General features: G+C 44.1%; 1 protein-coding gene across 2 annotated transcripts in view; it reads right to left on the reverse strand.

The window, feature by feature from the left end:
* ANXA4 (annexin A4) overlaps positions 1-18644 on the reverse strand; it is a 69662-nt gene extending 51018 nt beyond the window's left edge. Inside the window, exon 1 of one of the 2 annotated variants that reach the window (XM_060026431.1) lies at positions 18506-18644. The gene's annotated coding sequence lies outside the window, so the exon portion shown is untranslated. The remainder of the gene's footprint in view (positions 1-18505) is intronic. The other variant, XM_060026433.1, reaches the window with a different exon arrangement.
* Positions 18645-18890: the final 246 nt, after the last annotated feature.

Genomic DNA, 18890 nt, shown 5'->3' on the forward strand with positions numbered 1-18890 from the left:
CAAAAACAAAACAAAACAGAAAATAACAAGTGTCAGTGAAGATGTGGAGAAACCGGATGCCTTGTGTACTGCTGGCAGGAGTGTAAAATAGTACAGCCACTTTGGAAAACAGCATGGTGGTTCCTTGAAAAGTTAAAAATAGAGTAATTACTATGTGATCCAGCAATTCCACTTATGGGTATATGTATTCTAGGTATATACAATCTGGAGATATATATATATATGTATGTATGTATCTTCCAAAAACATTGAAAGCAGGGACTGAAAGAGATATTTGTATATCCATGTTCACAGCAGCACTATTCAAAATAGCCAACAGATGGAAGCAACCCATGTGTCAACTGACAGATGAATGGATAAACACAATGTGGTACATACACACAACGGAATACTATTCAGCCTTAAAAAGAAAGGAAATTTGACATGTGCCACAACATGGATGGACCGTGAGGATATTACACTAAGTGAAATAAGCCAGACACATAAAGATCAATACTGTATGATTCCACTTATATTAGGTACTTAGTCAAACTCATAAAACAGGAGGTAGAATGGTAGTGCCAGGGGGTGAGAGAAAGGGAGGAAAAGGAGTTACAGTTTAGCAGGTACAGAGTTGCAGTTCCGCAAGATGAAAAGAGTGGTGGTGATAGTCGCAAAACAATGTAAATGCATTGAACGCCACTAAGCTGAACCCCTAAAAATAGTTAGGATGGTAAATTCTACCTTACGTATTTTACCGCAATTTTTTTAAAATAATTTTTTTCCGATAAAAATTGAATTTTATTTTATTTTTTTATACAGCAGGTTCTTATTAGTTATCTATTTTATACATATTAGTGTATATAGGTCAATCCCCATCTCCCAATTCATCCCACCGCCGCCCCACCCCGCTTTCCCCGCTTGGTGTCCATACGTTTATTCTCTGCGTCTGTGTCTCTATTTCTGTCCTGCAAACCGGTTCATCTGTACCACTCTTCTAGGTTCCACATATATGCATTAATATACGATATTTGTTTTTCTCTTTCTGTCTTACTTCACTCTGTATGACAGTCTCTAGATCCATCCACGTCTCTACAAATGACCCAATTTCATCTCTTTTTATGGCTGAGTAATATTCCATTGTATATATGTACCACATCTTCTTTATCTTACGTGCATTTTACCACAATTTTTAAAAAATAATTTTTAAAAAAATAAAAAAAAACCTCCTTGAACTAAGCACTCAAGATCTGTGCATTTTTTTGTATGTAAATTACACTTCAATAAGATAATAAACATGTCTACAGCCAAAAGTATATGATTAAGATAACACACACCTATACAGCTTTGTAGGCTGACAGTGGCCTCTCAGGGGAAGCCTGCTGCTGTTCTCTTTCATTTAGCAATACCCACTCAAAGGCAAAGTCCAACTCAGTGGAATCCAAAAATCCATACAGCTTTTGCACAGCATCACGGGTAAAACCATGGCTCCTCAGGGATAACAACTATTCAAAGAGAAAAATCTGTTCGGCATAGTTAAGCTTTGCCCCAGGTTACACTGTGTTCCCGATCCATTTTCCGAGTTATTTTAGAATTAGAGGCCCTCAAGGTAATGTGAAAGGTCACTTAATTCCATGTTCCCCTTCAGAAATACCATAAGTAAACTATTCCAGGCAAGTAAGACTCTAAGACAGGAACCCCACTAGCTGTTCACCTAGGATGATCACAAAGCTACTCGTGCTGATCTCCAGTTCTTGTCTCTCCTATCACCAGAGCTTCTGTATGTCCATCTGCACCTGGGTTACCTGGACCCCTCCTTATGAATCACAAACAACAGGCCGCATATTTTGAGACCCAAATTTCAAGGTTGACCAGTACTCTTGATCTCCTGTCTTGTCTCAGCCATCATAAGTCTTAGGGGTAAACAAGGGGAGCGCCTCATCAGAAAAAAGAACCCTGAATCTAACATCTGGCCTTTCTCTTATAATCTTTCCCAGAGAAACTAAAATCCACTCCATCGTTCTTTACAAAATCCTTGTGATGCAGGAAGGGAGGAGACAGACGGGGCCGAATGAGAAACTATAGTACTGGAGGGGAGTGATCGGTAAAGAGGCGGTGAGAAAGTCTGACGCGGCCAGGCGTCCTCCCGTCCTGCTAGGGTTTGTTTGCCTGTAGGTAGGAAAACAGGTATTATGCAGCCCAGGCCTTTCCTTACCAATACCACCACTTCTGTTCGCCACGAGGGAAGAAAACACTCTTCCTAAACAAACGGGAAAAGCAACTAGGTTTTCCTTCACAGATTTACACTGCTTCAACCTTGGAGATCTGGAAGCGAGCAGAGAATGAACACTGCTCTCTTAAATGTCACAGACTCTTCTGGCACCTCCACGCCCTGCAAATATGCAAGATCTAGCTCTGTGGGCAGTGCCACTCCCCCCTGGATCAGACACTCCCTCAGTGGGCCAGCGCAGGGTTCTATTTCCAAATCTTTCCAGAGTTCAAGCTGACTCTGAAAGAAGAATACAAAAACAGAACTGTTAAAATTCTCCCACAGTGGATGTCTGATTCACACAGGGAACTTGCTATTTCTGATGCCGCCTCTCCCAGTTTTTTCATTAAAAACCTCACGAAGCGGGGGCGGTGGTGGGATGAATTGGGAGATTGGGATTGACATATATACGCTAATATGTATAAAATAGGTAACTAATAAGAACCTGCTGTATTAAAAAAATTAAATTAAATTAAAAAAAAAAAACTCATGAAGGCACGGGAAGGCAATGGAAGAAACTCCGTGACAAAACCCAAAGCTCTAGGACTGACATGAGACAATGTCAGAAGCTGAGAGGAACTGAAACTAACTTGAGGCAGATCGAGTGAGTGTGTGTGTGTGTGTGTGTGTGTGTGTGTGTGTGTGTGTGTGAGAGAGACAGAGAGAGAGAGAGAAAGAGAGAGGGAGATAGTGGGGAGACGGGTTACACACCTCCATCAGCTGTCTGATGTGGGGATCCCTCCAGAAAACCCCAGCCCAGCCCAGCCCAGCCACCTGAGTTGAGAAGCTGTGAGGTGGACCCTTAACTCATCCTACTCATCCCCAAACCAGACAAGAGGCAGAGTAGAGGCAGGAAAAGGTGACCAGTGAAAAAAACCCTGGTGGAAATGCATCATTTATATATCAGAGAACCGGGCATTGGGGGTAGGAAAAGATGCTACCTCGGAGAGGCAGAAAAGAAACAAAGAGAAAACCAGCTAGAGGTGGGAATTCGATCAGGCACTGTACAAACAACCTTCTCTCCTGCTTAAAGCTGATGCCGGGCTTCCCTGGTGGCGCAGTGGTTAAGAATCCACCTGCCAATGCAGGGGACACAGGTTCGAGCCCTGGTCCGGGAAGATCCTACATGCCGCGGAGCAACTAAGCCCGTGCGCCACAACTACTGAGCCTGAGCTCTAGACCCTGCGAGCCCCAACTAATGAAGCCTGTGTGCCACAACTATTGAAGCCCACACGCCTAGAGCCTGTGCTCTGCAACAAGAGAAGCCACCGCAATGAGAAGCCTGAGCACTGCAACAAAGAGTAGCCCCCGCTCTCAGCAACTAGAGAAAACCTGGGTGCAAGGAAAGACACAATGCAGCCAATAAATAAATAAATAAATAAATAAAATGAATAAATAAATTAAAAAAAAAAAAGCTGATGCCAACACAAAAAGGTGCACAGAATGGGACCAAAGTGTTCCATCCACCCTATCCTTGACAGACAGTCTATACCTGTGCCGTGCAATACCATAGCCACAAGCCACAAGTGGTTATGAGTAACTGAAATGCAGCTAGTGTGACAGAGAAAATAATTTTAAATTTTGTTTAATTTTAATTAAGTTTAAAGTTTTAAATTGAGGCAGTATAAGATATTTTTCCATAACACACAGCTGCAATGTTTTGGTGGGGTCACATTTCACTTTAACCATTGCACTGTGCAGTGCGCATGTCAGGCACGTTGCATCTGTTCTAGTTTTACATCTAATCACACCGCCAATCCACTTGGTGTCAACGGATTGATTCACTTTGACTGATGTTATCTATGGATTGATGCAACATTTTTAATGTGTTTATTTGAATATGTCTTGCAGACAGCATGAATTACAGTGATATCTATGTAAACTGTAATTTGTAATCACATTTAAATACTTATTTTAATTATAACATTTTCTAGTGTGAAAAAATAGCTATGGACACATTTAAAAATTTTAAATGAAGGCAGCTTACTGATGTGGAATTGAGTGGAGAGGCAGAAGCATTATGACTGGCACAGTAAGGAAAAAGAGATTCAATTGGCATAAGAGTTAGTGAATTAACTGGGACAGGTGCAGTTTTAAAAGTGATATGCTGGGACTTCCCTAACGGTCCAGTGGGGAAGACTCTGCACTCCCAATGAAGGGGGCCTGGGTTCCATCCCTGGTCAGGGAATTAGATCCCACATGCTGTAACTGAAAAGATTCTGCATGCCACAACTAAAACCCAGTGCGGCCAAAATAAGTAAATAAATAAATAAATATTTTTTAAAATAAAAAATAAATAAAAGTGATGTGCTTTTCATTTGAAAGTCAAATCAATTCTAAAAAAGATGAACCACGTTTTTCAATGTGGATGCAAATATTAAAGGAAAATTATTTTTTGGTACTTAAGTTTTTTGGAAAACTTTTATGTATGGTTGAAATAATGTGAGTCTGTGAATCTACATGAAAACTAAATTTTACTAAATCTAAATGCAGATCAAGTATTTCTGATGAAACTTCAGCAACAGAATTCAGATGTCCTGTCAGTGTAAAATACACACCGGTTTGTTAAGACTTAGTACGAAAAGAATACTGTAAAATACCTCATTAATCACTTCTTACACTGATTATACATTGAAATGATAATACTTTGAATCTATTGGGTAAGATAATTGATATTATTAATTTCACCTGTATCTTTTTATTTTTTAAAATGTGACTACTAGATAATTCAAACTTACATTTGTGGCTCACTTTATATTTCTATTACATACCTTGTGTAATAATTATGAGAGCTATTTTTGAGCACTTATAATGTGTCAGACACTGTTCTAAGCACTTGACGTGAATGATTATCTCAGATTATCTCTTTTAGATCTCACCAAGAAAATTATTTATCTTCTTGGTGCCTGAATTTCCCCATTTGTTAAAAAAAGAAAGAAAAACACATAATGGGTCTATGACAAAAGAACAAAAGCCTCAGAATATTTAAAGGCAAAGCTTATCCCTGAAAATAATTCACTTAATTATTCATAAGAAACATTCAGGGAACCATTGGCAGAAGAACACGTTCTAAATAGGAGGAGAAAATGATTAGCATAGTAACATCAAGAAATCCTTTGAGACTAAAGAGCTTGGCTTAAATATTCTGTATTCAGCACATCAAGGCCGAGATTAATTTTCTATGATCACCCTTTTCCTCCCTCCCGAGTGGCAAGAGATTTTTTTTTTTTTTTTTGGTTTAATTTTATAAGAAATTTACTTTTGAAAAACAGTGACTTTTTTTTTTTTTGGCTGCGTTTGGTCTTCGTTGCTGCGCGCCGGCTTTCTCTAGTTGTGGCGAGCGGGGGCTACTCGTCGTTGCGGTGCGTGGGCTTCTCATTGCAGTGGCTTCTCTTGTTGCAGAGCAAGGGCTCTAGGCGCGCGGGCTTCAGTAGTTGAGGCTCGCGGGCTCAGTAGTTGTGGCGCATGGGCTTAGTTGCTCTGTGGCATGTAGGATCTTCCTGGACCAGGGCTCGAACCCGTGTCCCCTGCATTGGCAGGCAGATTCTTAACCACTGCTCCACCTGGGAAGTCCCGTGGCAAGAGATTTTATTTTTAAAACACTCATGTGTATTTAAGAGGGCTTACCAAATCACATCTAAATAATATTCTTTTCACTACTGTTTGGATTCAACTATTTTTTCCCCCATAAAAATAAATCCTCCAGGGTTTCCCTGGTGGCGCAGTGGTTGGGAGTCCGCCTGCCGATGCAGGGGACACGGGTTCGTGTCCCGGTCCGGGAGGATCCCACATGCCGCGGAGCGGCTGGGCCCGTGAGCCATGGCTGCTGAGCCTGCGCGTCTGGAGCCTGTGCTCCGCATCAGGACAGGCCATAGCGGTGAGAGGCCCGCGTACCGCAAAAAAAAAAAAAAAAATCAATCAATCAATCCTCCAGCAGGAGTCCTTCTAAAAGACATGGAGACTATCTGCAGAGATCATAAAAAATCTAATATTAACACCTTAAGAGGGACTTCCCTGGTGGTCCAGTGGTAAAGAATCCACCTTACAATGCAGGGGACACGGGTTTGATCCCTGGTCGGGGAACTAAGATCCCACATGCCGCGGGGCAACTAAGCCCATGCGCCACAACTACTGAGCTCACAGCGCCTCAGCTAAACAGCCCGCGAGCTGCAAACTACAGAGCCCATGCACTCTGTAGCCTACGCGCCACAATTTGAGAAGAGAAAACCCCCACACCACAACTAGAGAGAAGCCCAGGAGCTGCAATGAAACATCCCGCATGCATTAACAACAACCCCAGCACATGCTGCAACTAAGACCCAACGAAGCCAAAAATAATAATAATAATAAAAAATAAATTAAAAAAACACCTTAAGAGATCACAGAAAAGATAAAACAGAAAATACTGGGTAGCTTTTAAAAAATAACCTTTATTTATTATAAAATGTACGTGGCAGACAATTTATTATTTGGTTTTATTTCTGTTTTAGCAACCTCAGGATTTTGTAATTGTAACAATGATGTATGGATCCAGGATGGTTAGCATTAACTTTATTTGTCACCTCTCTTTCCCTCCAGTTGTTATTATTTAAGTTGCCTGCATGGTCTGATAAACTTGTTTCCCAAACCCAGTGAGAATGTGGGCAGAGGTAGAATTTTCCAGTGCAGTGCTAATAATTATGGATCTTTCCTACAAATGGAGAAGATCAACTTTCATAGAATTTTAGAGACTATAAGGTCTTAAGTAATCACATCTATTTCCCCCTTTGATTTTATTTTGTAAATTATTAAGTCAACTTTAAGCACTGAAAAGGTCATTTAAAAAACATGTAAACTTACCATCAACTTTCACTTACTGTTTGTTCCAATCTTTTAGCACAGCTGTAATCACAGTATGTATATCATTTTATGTTCTACTCTCTCCTCTTAATTTTCCTAATTCTACACAATCATCATATTTATTATTTTACTAAATTTATATTCTTCCACTGTATTGATATAATTTATTCAATGTCCCTCTCCTATTGGTTGTTCAGGTTTTTTTATGCTGTGACTACAATCTTTAGAGTTAGCATTGTAGATTTTATTCTTCTTTTGACCTATTCCTTGTGATATCTGATAATTACATTTCCAGTTGTCCTCCAAAGTTAAAAGGCTATCCAAATCCCAGCCAGCCATAAGCTTGTTTGCTTGCTTTATTTATTTATTTACTATTTATTTATAATTTAATGTTTAGGAGGTGTAGTACTGAACCTTACCGTTGGTTTAACTTGCTTTTTTGAATGTGTAGCAGGAACGCTCTCTTCTCTTTTTCCACTTGTATCCTTCTTTGTGAATTATTTGTTTGCATTTTTTGCCCATTTTTGGGATCTTGGTGCTTCACTAACACATTTCTAGAAATTACGAATATATTATAAAATTTAATATTTTATATCAAGAATTTATTATGTATCTTTCCAATTTCATATTCTCCTTTTAGTACAGTCAAAATTCGCGAGGAAAATTGTAAATCATACCTTTGTACTTTGTACTCTTCCCGTCTTTTCCTTCGTACTCTTCCCTCTTATTATTACTTCAATGGTTAGAAAAGTCTCTTTTTTGGTGAAATGTTGATAATTGTTGAGCTGGGTGAGGAACAGGTATATGGGGCTTCATTTTAGTGTTCTCCCACTTTGGGTATATGTGGGGAAAAGTCCATAATGAAAACTTTTAAAAAAAGTATCTCTTCCTCATTGCTAGAATAAGTGCTTTATTTTATTTCTACTAGTTTTTCTCCCACCCCTTCCAGTTGAGAAAACTCTTGCCCAGGAGGTTAAAGCCACTCACTTACTATATGACTCATCCAGTTTCCTACCCACTAAACTTAGCCATCACGTCTTCTTTTTCAGGCATGGGGAAAACACCCAATGACATGGCTATTTGGAAACAGCTAGAATTAAGTTCAAGAAAGTCTGGCTGGAAGATCCCAAGTAGCTGGTGCTTTATCCCTACAAGCTTACTCCAACCCTGCTCCACCAGTGAGACATGAGGAGACCAGGGGTGTGCTAATAATCTAACAGGAGCTCTCCAGGGAAAGAAAACCCTGGTTTGTCTCCATTTCTTTGGTGTAAATATTTCCAACATGACCAATTTCAACTTACTTATGTGGTGTCACTGAACTTGGAGCTGGGAATAAGTAGGCAGTAGTACACCATTATATAGTATTTCCACGACACAGGTATAAGAGACCATATATAATAGTAAAATGTAGTAAAATAATTGGAAAGTGATGGGTTGTTTTAAATAAAACTTATTTAAAAATAAATACATAAAACTTATTTATAAATGTCTATTTTAATGTAATGTATTTACGCCTAAGTTCATTTAACTGAATTTTAAAAAATTGATTTATTTTATTTATTTATTTTTGGCTGTGTTGCGTCTTCGTTGCTGCACGCGGGCTTTCTCTAGTTGCGGCGAGCGGGGGCTACTCTTCCTTGCGGTGCGTGGGCTTCTCATTGCGGTGGCTTCTCTTCTTGCAGGGCAAGGGCTCTAGGAGCGCAGGCTTCAGTAGCTGTGGCACGCGGGCTCAGTGGTTGTGGATTGCGGGCTCTGGAGCACAGGCTCAGTAGTTGTGGCCCACGGGCTTAGTTGCTCCATGGCATGTGGGATCTTCCCGGACCAGGACTTGAACCTGTGTCCCCGCATTGGCAGGCGGATTCTTAACCACTGCGCCACCAGGGAAGCCCTAACTGAATTTTAAATAGTGGCTATATTTAGCAATCAGCTTGCGAAACCCCTGAACATTTAACAACCATCTCTGATGGACTGATACAAGAACGCTCCAGGACACCACTGGGAGAACAGAGATGAAGGATGATTTTCTTTTTAATTGTGGTAAAATATGCATAACAAAACTTACCATTTTAACAATTTTTAAATGTACAATTCAGTGGCATTAATTACATTCCCAATATCATGCAACCATCACCACATCCCAAACAGAAACCCTGTACCCATTAAATAATAACTCGATATTCCCCCCTCACCCCAGCCTCGGCTAACCATCATTCTACTTCCTGTCTCTATGAATTTGAATTTGGCTTTTCTAGGCATCCCCTATACGTGGAATCATATTTGCTCTTTTGTGTCTGGATTATTTCACCTGGCATAATGTTCTCAAGGTTCTCCTATCAATATGTTTGAGCACATACCAGAAATTCATTCGTTCTTAAGGTAAAAGCAGGAGTTTAAGACCAATATTTAAGGCCACCTTTAGTGCCCAGACAACCATGCTTGGCCTGGAGGGAGGGCGTGTGGATGCCACTTCATCTTCTCACTTCTGAGGAATAAGCCTTCCCCAGATTCACTGAAGTACAGAAAACCCTGGGAATCCAGTCCACCCAAAGCATGGCTCTGGTGGGGAGGTCACAGGCAGCTTTAATAGGGAGCACAAAAGAACCTGAAAAAGGCAGAAGGCGCCATGTGCATGATTAAAATCCCACTATGTTTATCTTTTCAATAAATCCAGACCAGTATTTCAACCTAAAAGAAGTTCATACAACCTAGTGGCTGTGAAAGTATGGTTCCCAGACCAAGAACGTCACCATCAACTGAGAATTTGTTAAAAGTGTAAATTCTCAGGCCCAACCTCAGACCTACAGAATCCAAAACTCTGGGGCTGGGGTCCAGCAATTTAGTTTTTAAGAAGCCCACCAGGTGATTCTGATGCATCCTCAAATTTGAGAACCACTGCTTTAGAGTAATGATTCTAGATTCCAACTACTGATGCCTAAAATGGTCCCCAAACCATCCCATGGGCATTTTATAACTGTAGATTCCCACTCATGATCTTACATCAAGAATAAGGTCATGGGGGGAAAAACAGGCAAAATTTTATTAATGGAAGGGGGGGTATCATAACATTAACACCGTTTAATATATACAAGCATAGCTATGCCTAAATATGACTCAGGAAATATGTTTGCCAAAGATTATTTAAACAGTAGAGTTCTCAAAACCACCCACTGCAAACATGCTTTACTTCTGGCAGGCCTGAGCTGTTAATTTATAAGATCTGTGAAACTCCAAATTCAAGTCTCTTCCTACATGTGAGTGGTGGCCTAGGCTATAAAGGAGGACATGCAGCGCTGGAGGTAGGAGGCTGGGAATCCAGAACAAGGGCGGAGCTCCAGTCCCTGCTTCAAGGTTCACCCCCACTGTGAGAGCCAGTTTATTCTGGCATAAATCTGAGATAGCTGTGTCTATTGTGCAGGACTTCTGCCAGGATTAGCAACAATGTCAATCGCCATCATACCCTCCTTCCTCATTAAGAGAACCTTCATGAGTTGACAGACTGGGTTTGGTAAACCAGGAAGGTGGGACTCCCCAGGAAGAAATAATGACTGGTCCAAGGCAAGCCCATTCCAACCGCCACAATGGTCTATGAGTGGCCATGTGACACACTCTGGCCAATGAGAAATAAAGGCAAGCCTGCCAAGGGGCTTGGAGACAGAGTGTCCCCCAGGCTAAAACAGATAGAGTCAGCCGACCAACTTCCTCCTTCCTTGGGGCCTTGGATGATGTCAGGACTTGGCGTCTGGAGCTATGGCTTGAAAAAGATTCTAATTAGTACAGAGGGTAAGGCACCTAGCACGGTACCTGGGAAAAGTCCTCAAACTTTAGTGTGCCCAAAAATCACTCAGGGAGCGTTCAGAAAAATGGATTTGGGGGATGCTAGACTCTAGAACTTGAGTCAGTAAATCTTGGGTGGGGCTCAAAGACCTTATGTAATCAAGTTCCAATAAGCACCCCTGCTTATTCTCCTCACACCCAGTTCCAGGCCCTGATTCTCATTTAGGTAGTCCCTGCATGAGACCTCCCCATTCCAAAAGTGCCACTTGCTGTGTGGGCAGCCACTCATCGTCTTTACTTAAATAGTTATTGTGCCCCAATCAGGTACTAGGCATTGTGAGAGAAACAGAGACGGAGAAGATCTTGCTAACCAATCCAATGACAAAGCAGCGCTCGGCAACTATCATAAAACCTTCAGGGTAGCGAGAGACTACAGACTAAGTCGTCCCACCACCACCCAAGAGAGTCAAAAAGCTCTCGTTTGATAAAAGCTTAGAAAGACAGACAGGATTTAAACAGCAAAGAGGTCTGTAGGCAAAGACAGTAAAAATGAAGCCTCAGCTCTGATTATGAATGGTAAGACTTATTTGGAAAAGAGTATAGTTGACCCTTGAACAATACAGGTTTGACCTTCCCCAGAGCCACTTATACCTGAGCTTTTTTCACTAAATTCTAGTGCGCCAGTTTGCCATCCACAGATGGTTGAATCCGCGGGTGTAGAGCCAAGGATACTGAGGAACCAAGGATAAGCGGATGGACTGTAAAGTGATACGTGGATTTTCAACTGTGCAGGAAGTGAACAACCCCCGAGGTGCTCAAGGGTCAAATGCATTAAGTGCGGAGTTGGGCTGGTTTAAGGACATGAAGAGAGTAGAGATAAAGGCTGGAACAGTCATTTTCAAAAATGGGTCATTCTGTGGGGCCTGGAGGTTGAACTGAATTTTCCAGGCCATGAAAAAGAGCACATTCATTCAGCATCCCTTTGGTGAGCACCTACTGTGCACTGGGCCAGAGGACGGGGGGCACACGGCCCTGCCCTCAGAGGAGCTCAAAGCTGAGGGGAGGGCACAGGCCTGTAATCAGGCACAAAAGTGTGAACATTCCTGTGGTAGGGGAATCACAGGGAGACAGGAGCACCCAGGGGAGACCCCTCACCCAGATTAAGCCAATCAGGGGTGAAGAACATATCTAAGCCAAACCTTAAAGAGTTGGCCTAGTGTAGGGCAGGGAAGCAGGGAGCCTTGTTTTTCCAAGGCTGAATCTCTTCCTTCCTGGTACCCAGAGCTTCCTTTTTATTTAAAAACATTTATCACATAACTGTGCTAAGCATTGGAGCAGATGCAAAAGAAAACAGGGATTTTTAACCTAGGCCAGCAGTTTGTACTATGGGATGCCTGGACTCTCTAAGACCTATCCCCCAATAATTGGTCCTGTCTCCCATGGGCCTACAGAATGGCCTTAATTTCCCTCCCGCTCTGGCCACTGGGACTAGTCCTGCTCTGGCTGACATGCCACTCCTCCACTGTGCCTGGTCTTGCTTTCTCATCCCCATGCCTGTGCATAAGCCCTTCTTCTCCTAGCCCATCTCCAGGATGGTTCCTCCTCCAGGAAGCCTCCTCTGACCACCCAGGATGGAGTTAGGTATACCCCCTCAGTTCTACGGCAGTCTGTGCATAATGTATCAAATCATTTATCATGCAATGATAAATGCAGTGAGGCAATGGAGTGAACCTCTGCAGACTGCCCTGTGCCCCAGCCTCAGGGCCCACTTGTTGGGACAGGACACTCTGGCAGGCAGCAGCATCTTCTGTACTTCTCAAACTGGATGACTGCTGACCAGAGGCCAAGTGACCAGCTCAAAATGGACTTATTTGCTTAAAGCTAATCGAAGTCACCTTTACCCAGCATTGCCTAGTTAAGTGGTTCTGGAGGTTGTGAATCCCCTGTAGTTATAGACATCTTTGTATCTAAATGCCTGGCTGAGAGCAGGTTTAATAAATGTATTTGGCTTCTGTTAAAAAAAAAAATTGCATGCAATCCTATGATTTTTTAATTGTTGATTTGCTTGTTTGTCTCCCTAAGGATGGGGTCTGGGTATTTTATCCTTGAATAGCTAGCATATGTCACACTGTATAATAAATGAATGACCTTTTTTCCATTTGGCGGGGGCCACTGACATCCTGCCTACCACCTGAAGACCCTTCTCTGAGGTGCTGAGCTGCCTCTCTTGCCCCTAGATGCTGCCCCAAGTCTTGCTCCCATAGGGAGGCACCACCAGCATCATGACACAGCACATCATCCTCGTTTGATGTCTGCTCCACTCCCCACCTAACAGCTGGGACTCCCTGCCCACTTAGAATGACCCAGATGACATCAAATCCATCTTGGACCAGTGGTTTGGACATAGCCTCTACCTCTTTACCTCTGAAAAAGTCCAACCCCGTAGTCAGCTTAATCTACCAGCCCTGCCTTCTCACGCTGATTCCCCACTTTTTTTTTTTTTTTTTTTTTTTGGCGGTACGCGGGCCTCTCACTGCCGTGGCCTCTCCCGTTGCAGAGCACAGGCTCCGGACGCGCAGACTCAGCAGTCATGGCTCATGGGCCCAGCCGCTCCGCGGCATGTGGGATCTTCCCGAACCGGGGCACGAACCCACTTCCCCTGCATCGGCAGGCGGACTCTCAACCACTGCGCCACCAGGGAAGCCCTGATTCCCCACTTTTAACCCATTATATAGTATAACAGAGTAGTAAGCACAGGAGATAGAATCAGACTGCCAAGTTCAAATCTTGGCTCTACCACTTGATAGTATGTGATGTCGAGCAAATTCCTCAATCCCTTTGTGCCTCAGTTTCTGCATCAGTATAATGGAGACGACATTAGCAGGACCAACCTAACATAGGTGAAAAATTTTTTTAAAATAACATGCCAGGTGTTTGGCACAGGGTCAGGCTCATAGGGGATACTAGGTTTCAGCCTACAGAGAGGCAGAGACCTCACAGACTGAGCCGCAGAAGGAGGCCCAGGCTCTGAAGCCAAAGCCAGGTCTCTGAGTGCCCATGACCTGATATCACTGTGAGGACTTTCTCTGACAAAGCGCCCTGCCCCAGCAGGTCTATCTAGTCTACAAGCTGTGCCTTATCCCATCTACCTCCTCTCTCTGCTTCTGCAGCTAAAAACACATGGAACCATCGGACCATTTAAATGCAGAACTTTCCCCACCATGCAAGTCAAGGCACCTTACAATATTTTTGCAACCAGTTAAAGTATAGCCAGATGAAATGTATGGAAACCAAAGCACATTCCATGCTAGCTCTTTGTACACAAATAAGAAAGTATATGACCATATATTAATTTTAAGGTTGGAAAACTTGATAATTGTACATTCTTCATTTCTGTTTCATTCTCCCTCTTCACAAGCAGTGTTAAATGGACAGGTGCTATCTGTAACTCTCTGTTTTAAAAAGCTGACAATACATGAACATGATAAAAAAAAACAACTCAAATAGTACCAAAAAGTATATGTTGATAAGTCTGTAAGAACTTCACCTCCCTCCAACTACAGTGGCAGTCATAATTTTCCTGTGTAACCTTTCAGAAGTATTTATGCATTAACAAGTACCTAAGAATATAAATAGTCTCCACGATTCTTATATACAGAAATGTTAGCATATCTTGTAAAACTGTATTTTACTTTAAATATATGTATATATATCTTCAATATCATTCTATATCTGTTCCTATCAACCTGCACCACTTTTTTTTTTTTTTTTTTTTTTGTGGTACGCGGGCCTCTCACTGTTGTGGCCTCTCCCGTTGCGGAGCACAGGCTCCAGACGCGCAGGCTCAGCGGCCATGGCTCACGGGCCCAGCCGCTCCGCGGCAAGTGGGATCTTCCCGGACCGGGGCACGAACCCGTGTTTCCTGCATCGGCAGGCGGACTCTCAACCTATGCACCACCAGGGAAGCCCCTGCACCACTTTTTAACAGCTGCATTGTATTGTATTGCATGGATGGTCCATAACTTAACCAGTCCCTTACTGAGATTTAATCGTCTCCAAACTTTTGGTGCTACAGACAATGCTGCAATGTATATATCCTTGTACACATGTCTCCACACACATGTCCAACTATATCTTTAAGATAAATTCCTAGTATTCAAATTGATGGAACAAAAGTAAATGGATTTTAAAATTCTGAGAAACATTGCCAAATTTTAGGGCAATTCTTAACACAATGTCTAGGCATCCATGGTTGGGATTAGAAGGGTGTCCGTAAACCCCTTGAGACTGTATGGGAAAATGTCAAATGCATGTTTATTCTTCTCAAGAGGAGATTCGTGGCTTTAATCAGATTCTCAGGGACTTCCCTGGCGGTCCAGTGGTTAAGACTCTGCGTTTCCACTGCAGGGGGCACGGGTTCAGTTCCTGGTTGGGGAACTAAGATCCCACATGCTGTGTGGCACGGCCAAAAAATAAAAATAAATAAATAAAACAAGAAAAGATTTTCAAAGGGGTCTGTGACTCTAACAAGGATGAGAACCAGTGAGTCACTGGGTCCTTGTACAGCATCAAAAAGCAGCAATAACAGAAGCTGAAGCTAAGCAGGGTCCAGAAAATGCCTTCCTGAGGCCCTTGGAGAGGAGTGAGAAGGCAGGTGCTGGGGACTGTTGATACCACCGGGCTTGTGTCCACAAAGGACCTCCTCCAGAGGAGATGGCTCCACTACACAGGAATCAGGAGAACTTGTTCCCATTCACCACAAGGCCCCTCTACACTAGCTCCTGGTAATAATTTAATGTTACCTGTTGGGTGGTGGGGGGAGGTGAGTGCCTTAACCCAGCGGATTGAATCTACAGTGACTGGGCAGGGACGTCTTTCTGATGACTTGACAAAAGTCCACCCATGGGGCCTCCTGATCTGTTTCAAGTCAGGCTGTCCATGCTGTGTTATATCCGGGCCTTAAAGGGTTAATGATGTTGCGGGGGAAAAGGTGAAGGTCTTTTCCAGAGTAACTTACAGTCTGGCCTTTGGCTGCAATTTATCCTTGCTGCCGATTGCGGATAAAATGTTCCACATGAGTTTTATGTCTAGCAGTCCGGACCAAGAAGCAGAATGGCAACTTACTGACCTCAAGCATCTTGAACCTTTAAAATAAATTCTTCAGAGGTGGTGGTGCAGGTTCCCACAGCAAAGCTCTCTGTCCAGTTCAAACATAACTGAACACTAACAAGTTATTCCCAATAAAACCAATGACAGGCAGATTCCTGGGTCCCACCCTGTCATACTGATCAGAACTTTGGGGGCAAGAATCTGTGTGCTGTGCAAGCTTCCGGAGGGATGTACCTGAAGTTTGGAAACTATGGCTTTAGAAGTCATCTTAGTTTAACCTTGTCCCCTTCCCAGCTCCATCAGAAAGGGGCTGTTCGGCCTCTGCCCAGATATCTCGGGGGAGAGACTCCCGCCAGCTCCAAAGTCACCCAGCCTACGGGTTTCAAAAGCCACTTCCTTAAGTCCAACCAGAACCTGCCATCCAAAAATTCCTGCCCAGCTCTGCCCAGTGCCACAAAGAGTGAGTCTATTCCCTCATCCACAAGCCAAGCCCTTCCCGAATTTAGGGCCATTCACCTGTATCCCCACACTACTGCCAGGTCCAGTTCTTCCCACCATGGTTTACATATCAGCTTGACCAGAAGAAAGTTGAAAAGGCAAAGAAAAACACTGGTCAAGATTTAGTTAATAAGCCAGGAAGCCACAAATCCAAATGCCATATCACTCTGAACCAAGCACTGACAGAGCCACAGTAGGACAGAGAGGATAACAGAACAGGCTTTAGTATCCAGCAGCTGGATTTAAATGTTCGCAAAAGGTCTGACCTTGACTAAGGACCACCACTTGGAGCCTCAGGATCCTCTTCTGTAAAACAAGCTTAATAACCCCGCCTCAGGTTGAAATAAAGATTAAACAAGTAACCTAGTACAGCTGTTACTCAAAGTCCCTCCATGAAGGATACTGCAGCATCGATCAAACTGCCTCCATAAGTAGCCCTAACTGCAGTAAAAGCAAACTCCCAAAGGTTAGGTTTGGGCCAAATTGCAGCCCAAAGCCCAGGCAAAACGTTTAGAAGTGTTTGTTTTATACGAAGAAGGTATCTAAATTCTGAATCCTACTACAAAGTATATCTGTAATTGTTTTTGTATGAAAAGTGTTTTCATCCTCAAATACCTGGATAAAATTGACACCCAAGGAAAATTCCCCCTCTGGTTTATTCTGAAGCTACAAGTACTCCCTGGCACAAGGTCTGTTATCCCGGCGCCCGCCCCTCCCCTCCGTCTCCCTTGGAGAAGAGCAGGCTTAGTCTACAAGCAGATGTGCAAGGCTGAGAAACAAATGAGCGGCTAGACATAAGCAAAGAAATGGGCCACAAGATACAGTCTGAGGATGACCAAGTGGCTTCTCACCCTACAGATACTGAGGGCTGGTGTGCTCGGACTTAACTGCAATGTTACCCTCTAAATAGCTTTCAGAGAAAAATTATCCCTAACCAAATGCAAGAACATCTAGGAGGGAAATTCACAGACACCTTTGATCCAGTAATTGTGTGTACGTCTGTGCCCGCACGTGTACCCCCAAAGCAACAGAAATCTGATCTAAGCTCATGTAGGGGATCCGGCCTTGGCCAGAAAGGGCTCTGGGAAGTCAGCCGGTCCTGGGCGGCTATGGTTACCCATTTCCTCATCCCTGTCCCCTTCCTCTGCTGCTTGCTCTTCCACCTCTGTCATCTGAGAATTCCCTGGCAACTAAAGAGCGAGGGCTTCCCTATCAAGAGAGTTACTTGCAATGTAAGGAGGAGGTGGAGGGTTCTAGAACTGATGGACAATGGGATGGATCATTTGGGGGGGGGGACCCTATTCATTCTTCCCACTGTCAGCTGGAGACAGCAGATGCCCACTTTTCATGAAAGCTGTGGGTTACTCAGGACCCACATGCTCCCAACAGCTTACAGAAGACTTGCATCAATTTGGGAAGCACTTAAAGTTGGGCAGATTGTTGAAAAGCAATAACCTCTTTGGTCCCAAAGTCTCCAGCTGGTTAAAACCATGACTAAAGAGTGAGGCTGTGCCATCGGCAGACGCTGGTCATGGATCTCATAATAATATCAGATTCCCATGTTCCAGGCATTGTGCTGAGCACGTCAGGTGCACACGGAGAGAAAGGGTAAGAGACTAGGAGAAAGGAGTACGTTTCTTAAACGGAGTAAAGAAAGAATTAAAAAAGCAAAACTTGGGTGTTGGACTGAGTCAGCTCCAGGGAATATTACTCAATCCTTTGTAATGCCTAAATCCAGCACCGTGCTTGGCACATGAACTCAATAAATAGCTGCGGTGGTCTCTAACTGGTGTACATCCTGAGCTGCATAAACTGCTCTGGAGGTTCTCCTGGAAGGTGCCGGTGAATAAGGGCGGTGTTTGCCTCTCCCTTGCCCACCCGGAGCGAGTCCGGCTCGCTCCACCCTGTGCCTGCCCGGGCGGGCCCGCAGGCCGGCCGCGGGCACTCCCTCCTGGGAGCGGCGCGGCGCCGGACCCGCCACCCCCGCGAGGCTTTCCCGGGCTGTTGCACCCCTTCCGGAGCCCGGGACCCCCTTACCCCTGGGGCCGAGACGGGACGGCGTTCCTTCTGTGCGGTCACCGAGATCACACCCTGACGGGGCCGGGCAGCGGGTCTTATCCCAAGCGGACCCGCCCCGCTTCGGGGTGGAGACTGAGCCCGAGTTCCTGGTTGTCCCTCTCTGCCCACGAGACCGGAAAAGCCTACGCGGGCGAAGCGCACCTGGACGCCGGGGCCGGGACCGCCGCGCCTGGCGCCCGGGGAGGGGCTGCACCGGCCTAGAGCCCGCGCGTCGCGCTCTCGGCTTTGTCCCCAGCCTGGATCCCAGCCTGCCCGGCCCCGCCCGGGCGCGCTCGTACTCCCTCGAGTCGAAGCAGTCGGACTCTCAGGTCTCCGGTGCTCGGGCGCCCTCACACCCTCGGAG

Source organism: Delphinus delphis, chromosome 12, assembly GCF_949987515.2.
Source record: "Delphinus delphis chromosome 12, mDelDel1.2, whole genome shotgun sequence".
Lineage (NCBI taxonomy): Eukaryota > Metazoa > Chordata > Mammalia > Artiodactyla > Delphinidae > Delphinus > Delphinus delphis.